The following is an 18,678-nucleotide window of genomic DNA, read 5'->3' on the forward strand; positions in this document are numbered from 1 at the left end:
AGGGGAATTCTACACCCCACCTCACAGCCAGCTAATAAAGTGTTACTTGCCTCACGTTGCTTTTCTTCTTTGTGCAGGGCCCAAGGGTGTTAGAGGGAAGCATCCAAACCCTGTCGTAGCACCTTCTTAGGCCTAGCTGCGCTATCTTACCTCTTCCCAGGATGCCATATTGTTATCGCCAAGTTACTCTATCCCATCAAGTCACTAAAAACATGTCTTCTTACAAAACCATGTCTAAGATTTTCATGCATCATTAAGGTGGAAATATAATTTCTTGGATATCAGCACTCTGTCTGACTCATAATCTGTCAGTAACAAGAAGACCCACCCCAGGGTTGGTAATTCATTCTGTTGTCTGCTCTTACTCAGAAGCTGATTATCAGTGTTTGAATTTTCTAGGCAGACTTTCTGTCATATAAGCTTAACATTAGTCTCAAAATAAAAATTACAACTATAATAGCATCTTGATTGCACTTTAAAAGCACTTTCATGTACTACTTCCACTGTAATTAACTTTGCCTAAGATGCTCCATTTCACCTATGAGAAAACTACCACTCAGAGTAGTTATGGGACTTCTCTATGGCTACTCAACCAGTGGGCACCAGAGCTAGGGATCATGTCCAGACAATTTGAATCTAAATCCTCTTTTTGCTAAATCATCACCTCTCTTCCATTTCCATGAGGAGACGAGGTCCATGTCTGGAACGTGAATTGGCAGCTGGAGAGAAAAAAGTCATGAGCACAGAGGACAAAACGAGGTTTGAGCATTTCTGTGAATAGCAAACACCACACTCCTGTTCGTCTAATTCTGTGAATAATTTGGGAGGTTAGTGTGCCTCAGAAACATGGGTCCCATCATCCAGGACCAGTTACATGTTCGTTGGGAGTTGAATAATATCATACCTATGCCCATTTTAGTCTCTCTACCTTTCAGCCCATCTACCCTCTACATCTACTCACCCCTTCAATTCTCTCACACAGGGGCACTACCATCTATTTAGTCAACTATGCCAGAAAAGTAGGAGTCAGTGAGACTCCTGGCTATCTTTCACCACCCCCCTTCTGCCAATTTAATAAATCACTGTTTCCCTGATAGATATCCTAAACAATTCTTGAGTCAACCTCCTCTTTGTCATTCCCCCCTCCCACACTGCATTCCCAAAACAGCTATCCATGTTCAGGTTCCCATCACTCAACTGGACCTCAACTGGGTTGCCAGCTTTCAGTTGGACCACAGCAACAGTCTCCTGCCTGGCTGGACTTTTCTGGGACTCCTCCACCTGTCCGTTCTCTACACTGTACCAAGGGCATTTCTGAAATGCAAACTGGCCAAGGCCTTCTCAAAATCATCCAATGTCTTCCCACCGCCAAAAGGACAGAGTTCAAGCCTCCTTACTCTGCCGTAAGCCAACCTCTACCACCACCACCTAAGCTGAATCCCATTACTTCAGAACTCTCTTTCTTCCTCACCAATCCTACCTCAGAGGATATATTCTGGAAACACAACCTGTTTGTACTGCCCCACACTCATGTCTACTTTCTCAGCACCATTGCCTGGGCTGCACTTGTGCTTAGAATGATTTTACTTTCTAGTTCCCCCTTCCATCTAGTTTAATTGTTATTTGTCCTAGCATAGAACCTACCTTCTCCGGAAACCCTTATCTGAAACCTTCTTCCAAGCCAGAATTCAGTGTCTCTCTCAGGGCTCAGGGATACAATGTGCACAGCTTCATCAGTGCAGTCACACTGTATTGCAGTTTCCTATTGATGGACTAAGCTCTTTGAGGGCAGGGTCTGTAGCGTATTTATCTTGGTAGTCTTAGTGCCCAGCATAGTGTCTGGCACTTGGTGGATGCCTAGTAAGTAATTATGGAATGAAATCAGCCAACTACTTCCAGGGTTTGTTTTTCTTTAAGCTTTTAAAATGTAGCATATGTAAAGCAAGGTTCAGGTCACTCATGATGGTCTGAGCAAGCTTATTTACTGAAACATAAGGATCCAAGGGTCAGAAAGATTCCAATGATTTCCAGGAAAACTTTATCTATAAAAATATACATCTCATTGAATTGTTTGGATAAATATCAGGAAACAAATAATAAGCTTAGTTGAATTTATGTAATGCCATGGATAATTTATTTCATATTAATTATTTTCCTAGCTTTAAGAACTATTTTAAAAACTCTAGGACCTTAGACTATAAAACTAATCTTGGGGAAGCAGATGTGGCTCAAGCAGTTGGGCGCCCACCTCCCACACAAACGTGTGTGGAGGTGATAAGTAATAAGAGGGACTGATATTTGGAAGGAAAAGTGAGCTCTTGATGTGGATTGTAGCAGATGCTGTTGTTCCCCACACCCCAATTCCTGAATCCCCCCTTACTTGTTCAGGGTGCACGTCTGCATATTTAGGAGGACTGACTTGGGTGACTGAAGCCTCCTCATCTGGATGTGCCTGGGAGTAAAGCTGGAACTCCTCAACTCCCATATCTCAAGGTGAGATAAAACCTGTAGTGCAAATCACAGCCCAGAGCAGCCCCCAGAACCAGCCTGAAGTTAACTGCACCTCGGCCTACACACTTGCAGAGCCCCTTGGTACTCCCTTATGGGTTTCTCCTTGAAACGCCCCTCCGTAAATCATACACACACCAATCTCATCTTAGGCCTGCTTCTAAGGAACAAGTCCTAAGACCTGGATGAAGCTTGGAATGTGAGGCAGAGTGTGGCATTATATGAGGCTAGAATGCCGCCTGGTGCCCATTACAGATGAAAAGGAGCCATCCAAGGTCTACAAACAGTGTCTGCCTGGTCCCAGCTAAATATTTTCCTTTTATTTTTTCCCAGTGTCCTGCCTAAGACTGAGCAAGAAATAATGAGAACAGTGAGAAGTCACATATTTAATTTAAACTGAATCCTCCAAAGGTATCCTGATATGGCAGAGAAGAATATCTTTGCCAGTATATGAATCTTGATTCCTTTTGACTGGACCAAAAATGATTTATTGAGTTGTAATACTAAGACCAATATTAAAATTAATATTAACACCAACATTAATACCAAAGCTGGGAGTAGATGTGGTGCAAGTGGTTGAGTGCCTACTTCCTACATGGGAGGTCCCAGGTTTGGTTCCTAGAGCCTTCTGAAAAAAACAAAAACCAACTGAAAAGCAAGACAAATGAAAAAACTAACTCAGGGAAGCCAATGTGGCTCATTGTTTGAGTGCCAGCTCCCCACATACCAGGGCCTGTGTTCAATCCCTGGCCCCCCATACCACAAAAAAGAGAAAGAAAGAAAGGAAACAACTGAAGCTAATATTAATGCAATACTAATCTTAACACCAATGCCAATATTAAAACCAACAAAAATAGCAGCTACCATTGATATACCAAGAACCATGCTCTGTACACATTGTATCATCACCATCTGAGAACAGATGCAATTATCATCTACTTATGAGGCACAGATAGCCAGTTTTTCCAAGCTTATGCAGCTGGTGAGAGACAAACCAGGATCCAAACCCAAGTTTGTCTGACTCTAAAGCTAGAGTACTTAAATATTCTGCTAAGCAGGTTAGGACTCAAACATCTTAATAGGTCAACTGTCCCATATCTTTATTTTCAGGAACTACAGTTCTTAGGAAATCCATCTAATGAGGGAGATTAAACAACTCTGTAGAGGTCAACCCTGAAGTTCTGGGCATTTCTGAATTGTTTCTCATTCCAGAGTCTGCCTGGTAGGAACTAATACCATGCTAGGTACCTTGGAGGGCTTCTGTAGTGCATAACAAGGGTGGGCAATTTGAGGAAAGCCTCTCCTTGAGATCGTGCCTTCCTCTTTTCTTCTCCTCCGTTTGCTCCATTGGTGGAGACTCTGGGGTGAACGAACTTTTATAAACAGATTATCTTTCCTCTCACAGCTCTAACCTGAGTAGAGACAGAAGAAGTGCTTGAGGCAGGGTAAACTGAGGTACCATTTTTGTCTTCCTATCTCAGCTCATTTTGTCCCTGACTTCTGGAATCCCATCTCCTTTGCCCATATGGAAGCCAACCAGCCACTTTGTCAGACAAACTTTTTCAGGTTTTTGATAATCAGTTTGGGTGTCACCTCCCTTCAAAGCATTGTCTAGCTGCTCAGGTTGAAAGGATGCTCCCATAGTGTTCTGCACAGACTTCTGCCATTGAGTTACAATTTATATTTTAATGACCTGTCCGTGAGTCCATCTCCCTCTAGCCCATAAGTACCTCAGGAGCAGAGATAGAGTCCTATCCATCTCTGAATCGTTAGCACCCAAATAACTGCCTAATACATTGTAAATGACAACAGGACGAGTTGCTTAACTATACTTAAGCAATCTGAGCAATAATATGACCCACCTGATCAAAAAACCTTCCTAGCCAAGTCTGCATGCCATCATACACTCTGTTTCTACCAGTGGCCCCATGTAGATGGACAGAGGCTAAGGAAGTCTGACCAGATTCTGCCCAGTACATTCCACTGAGGCCTGTGTGTCAGAACCATTCTGAGTTACCAGGAATTCAAGCACAGGAACCTACACATGTCTGAACCATCCCAAATTGGAAGATGGTGCAATGCTGGCACAATACATGATAACCAAAGGGAGTCACAAATCTTTCTAGGCCTTATAAATAATAATTGGGGTCTATTTCTGCATAAGAAGTGCTCTACTTCCTCCCTGAAGCAAGAATTGGCACTGTACAGATGAGAAAGAGAGAAAAAAGATGGTGGTGGGTTAGGGAACCTAACTGAAACCAAAACATGTTTGTGTACTACTAAATATTAAGTAATAATATAATACCTAGCATTTTGTGAACACTATCCATGGTCCAGACACCTTGTTAAGAGTGTTGTATTAAAAGAAAGTATCCCACATAAGCATTACAGCAACATAATGGAGCAGGCACAAAATTAAGGAATAAATTGCAATTCCTTACATAAAGCAAGGCACTTATGAAACATTCAAAACCTGTTCTACTTCTTCTGTAAATACATTGACAGATAGCTTTTTCTGTGTCAAGTCTTGTCTCCCTCTCTGTAGACTGAGATTTTGAGGGCAGGAACCCTGACATATATTTCTCCCACAGAGGGGTCAAGCTAAAACGCCACATAGTATATTGTCTAATAGACCTGGTTTGACTGATTGAATGCCATTGTTGGAAGAAAGCATCCTACTTTTAAAAATGTGCTTTGGCAGAAAGGAAGCATACATTTTAGGAGAAGTTTGATGAACTCAGTAAAAAAACTAATTAAATAAGTAGCAATGGGAGGGATGATCCCTAAGAAATAAATTAATGCAGCTCAGGAAATAGAATGGTCTTAAAAATAGAACTATATGGAAAGGAAGGATTTTTACTTTGTCTCTTTTGCTGTTCATTCTTGTCGGTCTATTTGCGGTGGGTTAGTTTAGAGAGTAGGAAAATGAGTTGCAGCGGAGACCTGGCAGAAAATATGGTGCAAGACATGTGACCATGAAATCCTGCCTAGAAACCCCCTGATGGAAAGACTGCCACCAGGAATAAAGGCAGAAAGATCCCATGAGACCCTGGCCATGAGAATCCCATTTGTAACGAGAATCCCATTTGTAACGAGAATCCTGTTTGGAACGAGAATCCCGCTCTGGGTCAAGGGGGAAGCCCTGGATACCTTCAAAAGGCCTCACCATTGGCCCCCTGAGGACTAACAGGTGGGATAACCAATCAGAACAGCAAACAGCTTGGGCCCCTCCCCAACATTATGCTGGGGGACAAGTAAAAGTCTTTTTTTAGAATTAAAGTTAATAGATCACAAGGAATGTTACATTAAAAAATATAAAAAACAAAAAACATAAGAGGTTCCCATATAACCCATTCCCCACCCCCCCACCACATCATTTTTGTAAATTGTATTTCTTTGAAGATATATACATCACCAAAAAAAAGCTACATTAAAAAATATAAGAGGTTCCTGTATACCCCCCACCCCCCCCACCCCACTCCTCCCACACAACCTCCCTCATCATTGTGGCACACTCATTGCACTCAGTCAACACATTTTGGGGCACTGCTGCATTACACAGATAATAGTTTACCCTGTAGTTCGCACTCTCCCCCAGTACATTCAGTGGGTTATAGCAGGATATATAAAGTCCAGCATCTGACCCTGCAATATCATTAAGGACAATTCAAAATCCCCAAAATGCCCCCACATAATAGAATATCAGTACGTCCACTCTAGTCCATATTTTATTCCTCCATTCTGTGGACCCTGGGATGGTGATGTTCTCTCCACCTCTAGATCAAGAGGGGCCTTAGATTCCACATGGATGATGGATGCAATTCCTCTGCTTATAGTTGTAGGCACTCTTGATTTCCTGGTATGGTGGTTGACCATCTTCACCTCCCTATTAGCTGACCTGGGTAAGAATAAATGAACCAGAGAGTAGGAGTCAACACCCTGCTGAGGCTCAGGGCCCAGCTGGCACATGGGCAGTCCAGAGATTCAAGTCTCCTGAGTATGGACCATCCCTAGCACCAACCACAGGTTCAGTTAAAGTGACAGAAAGCATGTGTAGAAAAGTCACATCTGAGTCCAGCTCCATCACACTCAGGAGTACAAATTCCAATGTAGGGCCCTCTGATATGGCACAGAGCTCTAAATCCATCTGCCATGACTATATACCCTGTGGATCGCCATAGCCTTCAGGAGAACCAATACCTAGGGTTGTATCTACTTTGGCTTTTTCTGGAGCCTGCTGAGGTATGCGTAAGTGCAACCCCTCTGATGACCTCCTGACTCTTTTTGGAAGACTCTTAGCCATATAAACTCATTTGTCTTTACCATTTCCCCCTTTTATTCAAGGTCAAAGAGCAGTTTTTAACACTTGATCCAACATGTAGGCTGAGATATTCTGCTGGTCCGAGTTGACCCTTTTATTTGAGGTCTCTTTCTAGTTGTTCCTCCAGTTAGTAATTGATAGTAATCCCTCGGCGCCAGGGAGGCTCATCCCCAGGAGTCATGTCCCACATTGGGGGGAAGGTAATGCATTTACATACTGAGTTTGACTTAGAGAGTGGCCACATTTGAGCAACATGGAGGCTCTCAGGAGGTAACTCTTAGGCACCCTACAGCTCTAGGTCTAGTTCATATTTCAGGCACACAGGCTCCTAAGCATAATCATCAGTATCAAGAGCTCATTATTGGACCATCCTTCCTTGTTGATCCTTGCCATTACACTTGGGGGATTATTGTTGTTCCATTGGAGAATGTGACAGCTCCCCTGGGTGGGAACTCAGCACTCCCTCAGTTGACATTTGTACCTGTAACTACTATAAAAAAAACCCACATATATCCTAACATATTTATGTTCCCTATATACATGCCCTGGAGAACTCCCCCCACCCATGTACCCCCCCCTTCAATAACACCCCACACCAGAGTTCCTCCCCTGCCATAGTTGAACCTTTCTGTGGTCCAAAACTTCTTCAGCAATGAATCCTTATATATTGTCAAATTCAATTAATAGGAAATTGAAATACAGTGATGGATTTAAAGTTTAGAAATAGAATACATAGTAATTTAGAAATACTAAAATAAAGTAAAAATAAATTGGTGTATTAATAAAATGAAAAATATTACAAAAATTTGTTTCTAATGTTTTGCCTTTCATCACTGTAATAGGTGTTGCCCTATATGTACAGTGGCAAGGCACTTTCATTTCTTCCTCAGTGTCTACATCCTTCCTCTTTTTTTCTAATTTTTAATTTTGTCTTCAAAAAAGTTTTAGATCACAGTAATTCACATACATAATATAGGCAACTCCAAGATATCCAACATCAAACCCTTTTCCCCTTTCCCCAGCAATGATCTTTTTACATGTTCATGTTATATTTGCGGCAGCTGATGTACAAATTTTGAAACATAGCTATCAAACATGGTTCCATTTTGGTTTACATTACTGTTTATATTTTAGACTGTACAAATTTCTAAATTTTTAGTTTCCTTATATTTTACATTATAGTTTACAGACTTTTACACACTTTAGATGTACGTTGACATGTCCATCATTGCATGATCTTGTGGAGCACTTCCACTGCCCCCCAGCTGCCCTGCTTCCATCCATGCTGTACTTCTCTCCCCCTCCCCTCAGGGCACACCGTGACACTCAGTCTTCACTACTGGAGGAACCAGATTTACAGATACTGCAGCAATGAAAAATATGGAACGCTTCACAAATTTGCATGTCATCCTTGCCCAGGGGCCGTGCTAATGTTCTCTTTATTGTTCTAGTTTTTTAGTGTATGTGCTGTCAAAGCGAACACTAAAAGTCTTAAAAGTCCTAACCTGAGGTCCCACGTGTGCACCTCACCCTGCAGCACGTTCATCATCCATGCCTGGGACTGTGCACTCTTCTCATTTTCTTTTTCTTAATAAACTCTTTACTCCCTTGTCTACTCTATGGTGTGTCCTTAAATTCTTTTATGTGACATAAGCCAAAAACCTAGAAGGCCAGAACCCAGAGCCGTCCACCAACATAAACATCCTTAGCTTTCAGGAAAGCCTTAGGCAAGACTAGAAGCTTAATGTCCATACACAGGTATTTTCATCCAGGCTCTCACAGTCACCATCTTATTTTGAGGAAAATATTTTTGTTAAGCACCGTGATATTTATTTTTAAGCATTTCATTTACTAGAGACTTGTTCTGTATGTAGTTAGCCATAGTTCAATTACACACACAACTCTTTCTTCCAGTTCTATCCTTTTTCTGAAATGTCAGCCTATCTGTGACCTGTGACTCATCCTTCTTTTGGACTAGTTTAGGTGGTAGCCCAATTCTATACCTACTGCAGACTTTCTTGAACTCAGTACCTCTTTCTGCAGGGAAAACATGGGTAGAAGAAAGAAAAAAGAATACTTAATGCAATGATCAGATAGACATTTATTTTAATTTCTTTGATTAAAAATAAAGTTCTCTGAATGACACTGATACTGAGCAAAAGTGGGTTCCTTCCTCTGGACGCATCTTTAAAGCCAATTCCTGAGACACCAGGATTTCAAAGAGGAGAAGAGTGTTATTGGTTGTGCAGGCAAAGGAGCACAGCAGCGTCATGGCCCCAAACTGCCTCCCGAATCTGCAGAAATTCTAATATTTTATAACATTGGGGTGCCAATGAATAATTGGGATGGAGCTGAACAGGGTTCCTTCATTAATAATCATTAAAGGGCTGAATGGGAAGGATGGTGGGATAGCAAACCAGGGTTAGTCACAAGGATTTGGTAGGGGCATAAAGAACAAAGTTAGTTACAAGTCCTTTCATATGGGTATTAAACAGAGGTGGGTGGAGTGGTTACCATCCCAATGGTAAGTACACCCAAGGGGGAGTTCAATCTAGAATTACCAGCCCAGTAGTAAGCATACACAAGGGTGAGGTTAAGTCTAGAGTAACCACAAACAGGGGTGGGACCATGTTAGCCAGCTTCAGTTATTTCAGGTATTAATACTTTTTTGCTATTTATGATATAAAGGCATCTATATAATGATTTAATAATCATAATTATTTGTTAACTCATAACCTCGGTTATTTTTGGCTAAAAGGGGGTTCTCTTTCACCTTTCAGTTCTTTCTGTTTGTTGTCCCAATCCATTCTTCTAGATTGGTTACATGAACTTTGAAAATCTAGAGGAGGGGTATTATATAGGTGGGAAGTATAGGACGGAAGGAGGGGGGTGGGCAAGACAGATCATAACATATTTTTCACCTTCACTTGCTCAGGGGGACCTCAAATGACTTCCCAAATTAGGGCGTTCTCCTCTTCCTACTGAAGTAGGCTAGTAAGATAGGGAATTAATAGATGGATCTGGAACTGTTGTAGCAGTTGTGAGAGGTTCAATTATTTGCGTATAGAAAGGCCAGGACTCAGCAATGATTTTGAGAAGGAAAAATGGTTTATTGACGGCCGGCTGGACTCGGGAGCTTTCTGTTGCAAACCTGAGTCCTGAACAAGAATTTTGAGTTCCTTTTATACAGAGGAAGGGCTAAATTGTTCTTTGTTTCAGTGCTTAACAGGTTTGAATTAGCATATATATCGTTCACATCCTAGGTAAGCTTTTAGCATGGACTTTATACATTCTAGATAAGCTTTTAGCACATTTGGTTTGCATTTTCCTTGAATATTTAAAGTTTATAGAGTTTGCATTGATAAACTGTTTCCTGGGACTGGAGTCATTGCCATGGTTACCAAGGGCAGGGCTGCAGCCTCTCACCATCCCACACCCACAAGTCAGACAGACAGCTTAGGTTAAGGTTACTGCCAAAGAGACAAAGAGCCTCCCACCCATCAGCCACATCAGAACCTTGTAAGAAGTTCACGTGGACATCAATAACCCCGAGATGGCTGCTGGAAGACCCTCCCCAAGATCCTGCCACTCAGAAGAAGACTTCCTCCAGAAGCCAGGAGAAGCCCCAGATATTCCCCAAGGACTTTATCATTGGGTCCTCACTAGGGGATTGACAGGTGGGGTGACTAATCAAAACAGCGAACAGCCAGAACCCCTTCCCCACCATTAGCAAAGGGGTGGAATAATTAATAAGCTGACCACAAGGCTTGCACACGTCTCGCTCACTCGTCTCTGAACCAGTTCCTGCCCTCTGCGCCCTGCTCTCACCATTTTTCCTCTGCCATGCTGCCACACAAGTAAAACCTGGGCATTTATAACCTATAATGGGGAATTGTAGCCTGTAAACCAGCCCTCTTTATCACTTTTCAGCCCCTTCCTCTCTACCCGGAACCCCTAATCTGTTATTTTCTCCCATTTCTCTTCCCTCCCTACCTGAATAAATTACTGGCCTAACTCACCGAGCGTGCTCTTGAAATTCATTTCTGCAACATAGCCAAGAACCTAAACAAAATCTGGTAACACCACCACATCCCTCCTTGCCTCAGACTTTCAGAGTACCCTTTACTTATTTTTCATAGAGCTCATCACATTTTTACTATCCATTTATTTCTGGGGTGATTTGGTTAACATTTGCCTCCACCATTGCTGAAACCTCAATGGAGTCCACAGCCACATCTGCTTGGTCCTCTGCTCCAAGTAACACATAGCAGGTTCTCAGTAATTGTTTGTTGAATAAATAATAGTCTGTAGCCAAATCTATCTTCAAAATCCATTACTCAAATAAAAGTAGGCTGAGGGTCATCGACTGCACACAGATCTTCCCCAAGTAAAGGCACCTTTTACAAAACAAAGGATGACCCAAGGTCAGCAATACAGCCAGCACAAAGAATGCTTGAAAAGGAATTTTGGGGTTTGGAGAGAATTGCAAGTAAAAGGACTGATGTGAGAGATGAAAAGCTCTCCCCAGGTGCTCCATTTGAATTTTTTCAAAGCTCCCAAATGAAAGGAAATACTTTCCAGCTCTTTGCCACAAAGAACAGGACAAGCCAGGATGTTAATTAAATTACAAATCAGCTGTCTGCTTGCAGCTGACGGAGCTTTGTGAGCTTCCAAGCAAAGTCAGATATTTTAAACCCTCTATAATTACCTACAATGGAGGAGCTGCTATGAAGGATGCGTTCATGAATATTTACCTTTTTAAAGAACTCATGATTTAAATAATCATGAGGGAACTTACTCTAGCTCAGTGCTGCCCTCCATCTGTTAATTGAAAAATTGAAGATGCTGGAGATGAAGCTGGGTGGGAAATGCAAGTTTTCTCCCTGGAACGGGAACCCAGGACTTAGGGAAGGCCAGGCTTACCCAGGAGAGGTAAAAGTGTAATTAAACAGCCTTTTAGCCAACAGTGCAAGTCAAAATGGGATCACAGACCTATGATCTGGGAAAATAATGGGTGTAGAATTATAAAAGGAGCTTGTAAAAAAATGCCACACATGAGGTTGCTCTTTACAATTTCCACGAATTTACAGAAATGTAACCAAGAAGTTAAAAATTAACAAATAAGTGTGATTACAGAATCATTATATAGATGCCTTTTTGCTTTCTAGTACATTGTAGAATAGCCAAAAGTAAATACCTGAATCTACTGAAACTCACTGAACTGCACTCCAGATGCCTTGACCTCTAATAATGATTGTATCTTCGCCTTGTGATTATAAAAACCTTGTGACTGGCCCCGCTTGTATCCCTTTATTCTCTTTTACAACTTTGGAATCTTATGATCACAAAGGCATCCCCAATTGTTTATTAATGAAGGAACTTGAGGCACCCAGAACTAACCCATCCCAATTCCTTTTCTATCTTACTAGACAAAGCTAGATCTAACCAAAATTGGCATGCCTGACATGCCCAGTAGCTTCACCTTTAACCCATAAGTGACCCATACCTCACTGTAATACTAAAAATGACACCCATCACCATATCGAGGCTGCCATTTCCGTACATATGTTCTGTGACTAAGCATGTAATCGGTGTGCACATAATTAGATCATCTCCATCTTCATCTTGAGCCATCATACTTATTAACATAAAACCTACTTATCTTTGTATATTATAAAACCTTCATCATTACTGAAGTTTGCAGAGACAGATTTTAGGCTATCTCCTTACCTCATGCTTGGCAATAACATTTTTCCCCCTTTGAAACCCCAGTGTCTCAGTAATTGGTCATCTGAGTGCACCAGGCAGAGAACCTCTGCTTTAACTGGTAATAGAAATATCTCAAATAATTCTCTCAAGACTTGGATAAATAAGGTATTTGTCATTCTGATTTCCAAAAGAGAAAATAAAAGATCAGAGTTTCCAAAATGTTAAATAAATGGCAAAGCTGGGTTTCAAGCCAACATAATCTTCTGATTTTACAAAGTAGCCCTAGATAGTGGAAAGTACATGAATTTTGGCATTAGACACTTGTTTTCAAATATTGGGTATGCCACTTGCTAGCTTGGAGATATCTGTCAAGTTGTTGGGTATCTCTAAACACCAATTGACTCAAGTTATAAACCAGAAATTACAGCATTTACCTCATAGAAATATAAGTTTTGAATGAGACAGGGCATTCCTGGCACATAGTAGGGACTTGACAAATGTGAATAAGCTCCGTTTTTGAAGTCTCAAGTTCTTTGCATTTTACAGGTTTGTCATCAAAATAAGTCATCAGAACATTGAAAAAATGTGAATAAGCATTTGCAACCTCAGAACAGGTTTGTTGTCTTTCTGCTTCTTAGGCTGTCCTACTACAATAACTTGTAAAATTCAGTTTTAGAGTAGTGGCTAAGAGTGCAGGTTCTAGAGAAAGTGCTTGCATCAGTTCCCAGTTCTATCATGTACCAGTTGTCAGAGCTCTGACAGCTTATCTGAATTCTTGAGACCTGGTGCCCTCATCTGTAGAAAGAGATTAGTACCTACCTCACAGAAATTTTCAGCAGGCCAAGTGAGGTAATGCATGGAAGGCATTTAGCACAGTGTCTATAACATAGGAAATGTTTGTTTAATACCAGCCATAATTATTTTAACATCCTTATTTTAGACCTTTCAATTATGAAAGATTTGTGAATGTAACCAAACTAGACAGATGGGGAGAATTTCCTTGCTTTCAAGTCTTTCAAAGCCTACAGTTGCAACTTTCCTCATACATAGAACCCTCACAGTCCTTGCTGACCCAACAAATCTCTCTTCCCCCTTCCTTTGTGTCCTCCTCAATGTTTGAAAACCTTCTAGGCTCTCTTAAACTGACATCAGCCTGCTCTGATCATTCTAGCTGCCCCTACCACTCTCACCTCTCAATTTTTCATTCAACAGGAATGTATTTACTCTCTATTATGTGTCAGGCACTGTATCAGCAATGGAGAAGGAAGATGCATCCCCTCCGTGCCTTTTGCTCTGGGTGTCTTCCCTACCTCGCACAGCCTTCCCAACTGTTCTTTACCTGACTGTTGCTGAACCTTCAAAACTTAGCTCATACATTATTTGTTCCTAAGACAAACCTGGTTTGATCACATGATACCCTATGACTCAGTCTCTCTTTCTTTCCAAGCATTCATATTCTGCTTTTCCCTTGGGAATGTAAAATTCTTGATTCATTAGTATAACATCAGCCACAAACATTCTGTCTGGAACCCAGTAGGTGCTCAATAAATGTTTCTGAACTGAACTACACGCAGTGGAGATATAAGTTCCTCATGTACTCCACTGCACCTAGCATGTCCTGAAGTAGCACATACTCAAGGAACATGTCTGGATTCTACAGGGGATCTGGGTATTTAACAGCATGCTGCGGGTTTTTCAGGAATAAAATAAAAATCTGTCTTACTGTATAACACAGGTAATGAAAGGTTTTTGGGGGGACGTTTTTTATCTAGTATGGAGAGTCATGAATACTTTGGGTATGAGGTAACTGGGAAAAGGAGTTGGCTGGTGGCTTCCAGGAGCAAAAGAGTTGAAAGAACAGTGGTAAAAAGCAAGTAGGAAACTGAGTGAGATTTCCTGCTTTCCCCTACTTTGTCAGCTTTGAGTTAGAGCATCTAGGGAAGGAGAATACATAAAGCACACAAGAATACACAAAATACACAATGTCAAAGCATACGCAAGAGGGGAAGAGGTCTGGAAGAGCAAGCAGTAATAGGTTGACAATGGCTATCACTGAGTGATTATTAATTTCTTTTTTTGAACTTGTGTATGTTTTCTAAATTTTTAAAAATGTACATGTATTACCTGGAGAATAAAAATAATTAACAGAAGAGAATATATAGGACATGATCATGTATTTGCTTTGTTGTAATGGAGAAGGCCCGATGCGTTATAAGCTTTGTGGTGAGGGAAAATTCTCCAGCCCTTGAAAAGGTTTATCTAGTTCATTGGAGTCAATTTTGAGAGCTGATTGAAGAATGCAAGAGGAGACTGCTGGCTAGCAAATGAAGGAGGGGAGAGCCGAGTACAAATTTGCTGGGGAGGAACAGACCTTGAAATCAAATTGCTTTGGTATCAGGAAATCAAAGCAATGATTTGAGAACAAATTCCACAATTCTGTCCATTTGAAGTTCAACTCCAAATACCATCTGAGTAATTCTCCAGGGATAACTGCTGCTAGATTCAGTTGAGCTCAGTGAGATCTTGTGGGCAGTCACTGTCTGACTCAATGTACCAGTTGTGCAAGTGAGAGTGATTCACGCCTGAAGGATAGTGATGCGTTCTTTCCAGGATGACTGGTGCCCAGAGAAGATGCAAATGGTCCTTTTAGTACAGTGCTTGGTCAAGTGTTTAAACTGCTTGAGCCTCAGTTTCCTGGGTTTAAATTCTGTTCCTGCCACTAACCAGAAATGCAACTTCAGGCAACCCTCTGAAACTCAGAATCCGCATTTGAAAAACTGGACTAATAAAACTTATATGGCAAACTCACAAGATAAAATGCAAAAATGTCTTGCCACAGCACCTGGTTTGTGTTAAGTATTTAAGAAAGCTAAGACTCTTCCTCTTTCTGCGTCGGTGTCATATCATCATCCTTCCAAGTCTTTTAAGAAGGGCCACCACAAACGTGTGTACATGTATGTACTCCTCTCAGTCTTCCCCCTTAGAAGGAGCTGGCTTCTACCACACTATCCCAACCATTGTAGCGTCAACACAAATCAGGAAAAACTCTCCAAAGGAGGCCAACTGAGTAGCCCAGGTCTTGCCTCCACTGCTACTACAATTGGGCCTCTTTTCTGCATGTGAGGCCATCTTAACCTCTCGAACTCCTCTCCATCTAGGTTAAGGTTCCTGCCCATGATTATCACTCCTGATCATCAGGCAGAGAGAAAACAGCTGCAGGCACAGGTGCTGGATCTTCCATCCTGGCTCACTCAAGCTCCCCTTCTGACCTATCTGAGCTTCTGTATGTCAGATCCTGCCCGCAGAACTGGTATCTGCCTAATTCTTCCACCCATAACTTACTTCCCAGGAGGAGACTGCTTGCTCACCCTGGACCTAAATCCTCTCAGATTCTTTCTGCCTGGCTGCTTGCCTGGTCCTGGGTTTTCTGGGCACCCTTTGGGCATGTGCTTTCTTCTGTGGCTCTATACAGGGTTCTCGCTCCTTAAGAAATCAAGTGCTAATCTGGGTTTATTTCCTCCAGTGGATTTGTGTAGGGCCTCGAAGAGTTTTGAGGAATTAAAATTATTATTTTTTATTATTTTTTTAAGTTTAAACTTTATTTTAAATTAAAAATAATAAAATAACAGACAAAGGCAGTTCAACAAGTTATGGAAGCATTCCTCCAAAAAAGTTCTGTCCATGTACTTCTACCTCATCTAATCCCCAAAACAAACTCAGTTGTTCCTCCAGTGTTCAGAAAGCTATGCAGATCAAAACAGATTAGCTACATTACATAATAAAGGTGTCCTTGTTAATGAAGAAAATGAGGAAGAGGAAAAAAACGCTTACTCATATTCCTATCTCACAAAACCAAACCCATATCATTTTTTGACCTTTAGCATTAATATAGTACCTTCTTTGTTTCTGCTACAAAAATATTACAATATCGTTATTAGCTGTAGTCTGTAAATTACATTAGTTACATTTTTCCTCATGTGTCACTTGTAGCACCTTGTAGAAGAACATTCCTGTATTTAAATTTTTAACCATGATCCTCATCAACCGCCAAAATCACTGTTATCCATACCCTGTATTATCCTCCAGCCGTCCTCCAACTAACATCACCCTCCCTAGACTACTTGCCTGCCTGATTAGACTGCTGTTTGGACTCTCATGTACTAGCGGATTTGGCAAGGGAACTAGGGATCATCTAGTGTACTGTCTCCATCCTTCACAGAAAATTTAGCTCTAAAATCCATGAGCAACATCTGAGCTCTGCTTTGAGTACCTGCCTTGGTCCCATGTAGCTCATTACTGCATTTCCAGTTTTGTGTTTTGTATTTTCTTCTTTTTTCACGTATCTATTCAAAAAAGAGTTCACCTGGATATTCAGAATTAACAACTACCGTGAAGCTTCTCACACTGCCACTTTTTAATCTAAAAGTAGGTACTCCCTCCCTAATTTGGCTAGTATCTGCCCTGCCTCTAGGACAGAATAATCTCTAGGTTTTCAGGTGCAGCAGCTGCTGGGATTCAATAGTGAACAAGACAGGCACAATTCTTTCTCTTATGGAGCTGTTGTTTCTACGGGAGGTGACAGAAAAAAACACAATTAACAAATAAATGAAATAATCACCAATTGTTCCGGAAATAAAGAAGATTCTCCAAGACATTACAAAGGGGAAACTGGGAAGGTTAGGGGACAATTTCTGAGAAGATGATGGATAAGCTGAGAATTTACCCGTGGGGGAGGCGAAGGCGGCAGCGGGGAGGACCAGTTGGAAGGCTCTAGAAGACTGTGCTGGTTCCTGGGACCTGCAGGTAGCGGAGGAGACAGGCCAAGTCCGCAGGCCAGTGACGTCCGCCCCGGCTGCCCGCACACTCCGAGGTCCACTGACCGCAACTTCTCATTTGCTCGCCCACAAAAACACTCCAAATACCTATCTCATTCCTTCAGTCTTCCTCCTCCCTTCCTCAGAAACCATAAGAAGTTTGGACAAATGAACTTGATGATTACAGCTTGTGACCAAGTCAGCTCCCCCTTGGGTCCCTCTCCTGCCAGTGAGGAAGGAGCAAGATGTCCAGAAGTGGATGGACCAAGCAACTGTATCTAGTCCAGCCCTGAGATGGAAGTCCTGCAAGCAGCGAATGTTGGTGCCTCCGTGTCAGTCTCCCCTCAAAAAATGCCTCCTCGTTGTTTTTAATAAACCTGAGCATCTGGTCGAACACTGAATTAGAAAATTGTCTTCCTGATTAATTTTTTTCCCCCGTGGTAGCTGCAGCGCTAAAGTGAAAGCACATGAGGGCACTGGGAAGCGCCCAAACTCACCAGTTAATAAAAGGAGACCCTTATAGTCTCAAAAAACAATTTTTTATAGCTTGATAAAAATCATATTTAATGTTTATTATGAAACCTTTCATGCATACCAAGTAATTACGTAAGTTATATGAGCAATAAAGAGTAATATAACAAATTCCCCTGTAACTGCTACCCAGCTTAGAAGTTGAGTACTGCCAACAGAGTGGAAGCCTCTGGGTACTCACCATTAGTCATATCTATTCCCTATTCCAAGAGGGGACTGTTGAATTTTGAATCTATAATTCCCTGCCTTACTTCATGCTCTTGATACACATATATGGATCTCTAAAAAATGTTGAGTTTTTATCTGTTTTGAAACTTTACATAAGTAGTATCATACTGTGGCTATTTTTCTGCATTGTATTGTGAAATTCATTCATGATGTGTACAGGTATAGTTCATTTCTTTTTGCTGTTGTATAGTATGTAATTGTATGGTGTACCACAGTTTATCCATTTTTCGTGCTGGTGGACATTAGGACCATTTCTATTGTTTTCCTTTCTGTAATAGCAAAACAATAAACAAAGCTGCTATAATATTCTTATACATGGTTCTTGGTATTCATATGCAAGAATATGATTAAGGCATATGCCTACGAGTGGAATTTCTGGGTCCTCAGGTATTTTCATCTTCAACTTTCCTAGATAACCAACTCTTTCCAAAGGGGTTGTATCTGTCATAAGAAATATACCAATTTATCTGTGTACCAGAAATATGTGAGAGCTATGGTTGCTTCATGTTCTTTGAAAAACCTGGCGTTGTCAAGGAAAACACTTCTAACACGATTTGGTATCAAATC

The 18,678-nt window shown here is 41.3% G+C and overlaps 1 protein-coding gene and 1 non-coding gene across 25 annotated transcripts in view; both read right to left on the reverse strand.

Moving 5' to 3' along the window:
• DLG2 (discs large MAGUK scaffold protein 2) overlaps positions 1-18,678 on the reverse strand; it is a 2,400,703-nt gene that overhangs the window by 1,121,409 nt on the left and 1,260,616 nt on the right. The gene's annotated exons all lie outside the window — the stretch shown is intronic.
• LOC111759998 (U6 spliceosomal RNA) lies at positions 8,204-8,312 on the reverse strand. Its single transcript, XR_009187818.1, has one exon. It is a non-coding gene; the product is annotated as a U6 spliceosomal RNA (small nuclear RNA).

Source organism: Dasypus novemcinctus, chromosome 10 (genome assembly GCF_030445035.2).
Source record: "Dasypus novemcinctus isolate mDasNov1 chromosome 10, mDasNov1.1.hap2, whole genome shotgun sequence".
Classification (NCBI taxonomy): domain Eukaryota; kingdom Metazoa; phylum Chordata; class Mammalia; order Cingulata; family Dasypodidae; genus Dasypus; species Dasypus novemcinctus.